The sequence below is a fragment of the Ambystoma mexicanum genome, chromosome 9 (assembly GCF_040938575.1).
Source record: "Ambystoma mexicanum isolate Mex_15411 chromosome 9, UKY_AmexF1_1, whole genome shotgun sequence".
Taxonomy (NCBI): Eukaryota; Metazoa; Chordata; class Amphibia; order Caudata; family Ambystomatidae; genus Ambystoma; species Ambystoma mexicanum.
Genome location: NC_090931.1, coordinates 1,123,348,634 through 1,123,353,373, shown reverse-complemented (window position 1 = coordinate 1,123,353,373; position 4,740 = coordinate 1,123,348,634).

Genomic DNA, 4,740 nt, shown 5'->3' with positions numbered 1-4,740 from the left:
CGCAAACAGACCCTTCGAATGGTCAAGATGTTCGCAGACTATTGAATGGGGTTTTAAAAAAGAAATTTGAATTTATTACACAATAATGTACAAGATATTTATAGTAGAAACAAAATAATGTATTCATGAAAGGAATGGGGTATCAGATTGGGAAACATAAATGGGAGGGATTGGAATTTTAATATAGTTATCATCAGGGGAGGGAGAGAAGATTCATTAAACCGTGTATATTTTATGTTTTATGAATTTGATTGGGTTGAGTGCTGGGGGTAAGGGAGACAGGTACGAGTAGGAGAGTGATAATAAACATTTTGTAATGAAATCATTTTTAACATAATTTCATAGTTCTTTAAAGTTTGTTCAATTTTAAAATCAAGATCATTATTTGATTCTGTGCAGTTGGGTTTTTGGGATTGTATTTCTGGTTGTTGAGATTCTGTATAATTAATTTGTGGTGTCGTTTTTTATGTGAACTATGTAGTGTGTTTGCCATTTCTGTTAAAATAAAAAATGGTGATATTTGTTTATGAGAAATACTTATATAATAAATGGCAGTAATATCTTGGTTAAGTTGCTCAACTTATAGAAATAGTACTTTTTTGGCAGCTTATAACTTTGGCGTTGTTTCACGAATGGTCACCAAAGTTTGCAGAGGGGAGCATGCTGATTGGATGTTTGAGAATATGAGGTGAGTCACAATTTTAGAAATGGTCTCCATATTTGTTGTGCGGATCATGGCCTTGTACATTGGGATGAGGAAAAGAAGCCTGGAAAATATATTTGGAGTTATTTTGTGGCTGAAGGAGGGCTTGGAAAGGGTGGGCAAGTGGAAAAATTCTGAGCTCTTTTTATAGGTGAAAAAAAGCTGTGCAGGTGCTGCTGTGTCTGTCGTTATTTTCTTTGGGCCTCATTACGACCCAGGCGGTAAGGGGTTTACGGCAGCGTAAACAGCGCCGACCCTTACCGCCTGATTCCGAGGTCCCTTAGCGCCATGGAGGATTTAACACCTGCTTTTAGCAGGTGTTAAAATCCATGGCGCTAAGGGACCTTGTTGTTAATTATGCCACCGTAATTTACGGTGGCGTAATTAACGCCTTCCCCACTCCCATTATGCCCTATGGGGCAGAAATGGGAATGGGCAAGGGTAAATGGGGATTGGGGATTTACCGCCCCGCCAACCTCGGAATGGGGTGGTAAGTCCGCCAACCACCATGGCGTAAACGTAGTTTACGCCATGGTGGTAAAGGTACGACCCAGGCGGTAACTTACCGCCTGGGTCGTAATGAGGCCCTTTTTCCGTGGACACTATTTGGGATTGGTGTTGGGGGGGTCTGGGTGAGTCTTGTTATTTGAAGGTGTATTGTACATACTAGTTACATGGTTTAATTCTATTGTGGTGGTTGTGGCCAGTGGTCAGATTATTCGGGGCATGGCTGTAGCCGTGCCCCCATGAATCTGGCCAATGGCCACATACAGTATGGTAATATGTGTAGAGTTATCATAGGTACTATAAGGGATTTGTATTATGGTATTTGTAATATGTTGGAATGATATAATTGCAGTATATATGGCATTTATGATAGTTGGACAATTGAGGATAGTGCTCTTTGATGTCTCCTCTGCCTTTCACAATTTCAACCATTGTATCCTCATTAAATAGTTACATGATACCTTTAGCTTCATGGACCGGGCACTGGACTGGCTGACCTGTTTTCCTCACTGGCCGCCCTTCCCAGCTGAAATTGGGCCGTTTCGAGTTTACCACCTCACTCTCTACCTACAGTGAAAACCAGGGTTGTATCCTATCATTGTGGCTCTTCAATATCTTTTTCGCCCCTCTGGCTCACCTGTTGTCCTTCTTGTTTTCTGATTTCCAGTGTCATGTTAATGACACACAACTTTCCTTAAACTACCGTCTACTCATTTCTTCTCCTCGTCTTTATCCCTGATTCTCTGACCGCCATCTAGGCATTGTGTGCGGCTAACAATCTCTGTCTCAATGCCAGTAAGACAAAGATACTTCTTATTGTGACACCTGTGACTGTTTTCCTTTTACCCTCTGGCCGCCCTGTTTGGGCCCTCTACTCCCACCATCTGTGAAGTAAAAAACCCTGGGGTCATAATTAGGTCCTCTTTCTACTTTACTCCTTACGTTTTGTAGCTTGTAAAGAAGTCCCAATTTCAGCTTCAACTCCTTACAGGCATTCTACCGTTCCTCACCTTCCCCCAGGCGCTCAACATCTCTAGGACCCTGGCCCTCTCTATGCTGGACTAATGCAACAGCTTTTTCCTCAACCACCTCCTTTGTTGTCTACGCCCCCTTCGGCTAATCCAGAATAAGGCTGCAAGAATTATCCTTGGCCTCAAGCCCTAGGATTGTATTGCTGCAGCCCTAACATGTGTACATTGGCTCCCAGTGGCTGCAAGGATGAAAATCAAGATCCTCTGTATCATTGACAAGGCTTTCTGGGGCGTGGGACTACACTATATTCAACTTTATTGCCTTAAATACTCTCATGATAGATCCCTCCACTCTTCTAACTCCAATTCTCTGCTTGTGAAATGCTTTTTGAAACAGAGAGAAGGGGGCAAGTCTCTCTCTTTGGCCGGTGCCACTCTTTGGAACAGCCTTCCTGCTCCTTTCGAAAATTGGGCTGGAATTCCTTAAGTTCCAGAAACTTCTGAACACTCTGCTTTTCTCTTCCTGTTCGACTTAATACCTTCCCTGCTAACTCATACCACTGCCACTTATACTGGTTGCCTGGTCCCTCATGAACCTCACAGATTCCATGCCCTATAGGTAGTCAACACCAGTACACCACCGACCCCTTTAGCACTGCAATTGAGGGCATACTGTCTGGTGGATGTATACCCCAACCTTGGGACTCTTTTGCTCCAGCAGTTATCCAGTGGCCTCCCACCTTGGCATCTCTTGGCACTTTTCTTCTGGGCTCCTATCAGCACTTGGAAATCCCTGCTCCCTTTCTATTCATGCAGTTCTATTACTGCACAATGCATATGTGCATGTATAGCAGCAGTATGTACAATTTTTTGGGCTAAGCAAGTGAAATTCAGATGCACAAAAAGTCTAGAACTTTGTTAAGTGGCAGTTGGTGTGTGGAAGTTTAATATGTTGATAGGGTTATATGTAGAGTTTTTGGAAGTGATCGGTGGATAGATGTGTGACTGTTTGAAAGTAGGCAATGAGGGTGTGTTACAAATATAACAGTAAAAAGGGTAGAAGGGCTGTTCTGTGCGATGGTGTGCATGTGCAGTCCATGTTTTTTAATGACGCATGGCCTGAAAAGGGGACAGCGGAGACTGCAGATAGTTATGAAGGTCGATGGATTATGGTCCTTATTATATGCTAGAGAAAGACATTTGGGACAGAAAATTATTTCTGTGCTTTTTTTTTTTACTCTGGTTTACAATTTTCCATTATTTCCATTTGCATAGTAGATGATGCTAATGGACATGTTGGAGAATCATATTGAGTGTAAATACTTTATTGAAAAATGAAAAATAGATGGAGTATTTAAGCATATTTTGTTTTAGTTCTATTTTTTAACTGTAAAAGGTGGTTCCTAAAGGAACCATTTCTGTGTGTTTTGGTTTTGTATTATTTTTTGTAGGAGAGGCCAGGAAATAAGGTGGGGGAGGTTAAAGAGGGAAGGGGCACCAACCACAGATATGGAGGGGCAGGTGGACAAGGAAAACATGTTAGCCATGTGCCATATCTAAGGTAGGGGCAGTGTTTCTCATTCTCTTTGATTACAGCCTCGAAAGAACTTCAAAACTGCTCCCCCTGCAGAGTGGTGTGTTGCAGTACATACACAGGACTGTTGTCTTTGAAAGATAAGGATCATCAGCCTCTTTTATGGCCTGCAAGGAAGCTGGTGGGATTTTCAGCCCCACAGGAGTAGCCTGTGTGGTGGCAGCATTGGTTGAGGAAGATGATGTAGAGGAAGACAGCCTACTACTTCCTGAGAAAGGAACCACATTTCTGAGAGCATGCTGGTCATTGGATTTGGTGTAGCGGCACATGGAGCTCATCCCATAGGAGTACTGCCAAGGTTTTCCGTGACTGAGTAGTGCATTTCACCTTATTAGCCTTAGCCTTTGGTACATCCCCAACCGTGGTAAAAAAACTGCCTCACCCATGATCCTCTCTGGGTGCTGGAGGTAGGCGTTTCCTCTATCTCATCTTCCTCGTCCTCTTAATTCTTTGCTGCATCATTGTGCTTTTTTCCGTTGTCTGGGCTGACCAGCTGGTGGTGGTGGTGGCTCCTGGGGAGGAGGGATGGCCATGGCTGATGCATTTTTGAAGATAAATAGTTGTGCTAATATTTTTCAAGCAGCATGTGCTTGCTCCTGGATTGCAGATATAAAATCAGTAAGAATAGGTCTAGGAGCTATGCAAGGGTACATTTCCAGCTTCAAACTTCCTAGATCAGTTGAAAATGCAGTTCTGAACTGTTTGCAAAGCATGAACCTGTTCGCGAAAGGGCAGACCCATTCGTGAAGATGTCATCACGCCGCATGCATGCGCGTGCTCACATGATACTGTCCATAAAGTCAGTGATGACATCAGATGTTCGCAAATGTCGGCACACAAAAAACAATGCAACAAGTTGCAGAAAGTCCATAGAAGTATTACAAATGTTGCTAGGAGGTGGGGAATGGCAAAGTTTTAAGTTGAAACTTTCTAGATTGGCTGAAAATGCTGCTATATTCGGGGTA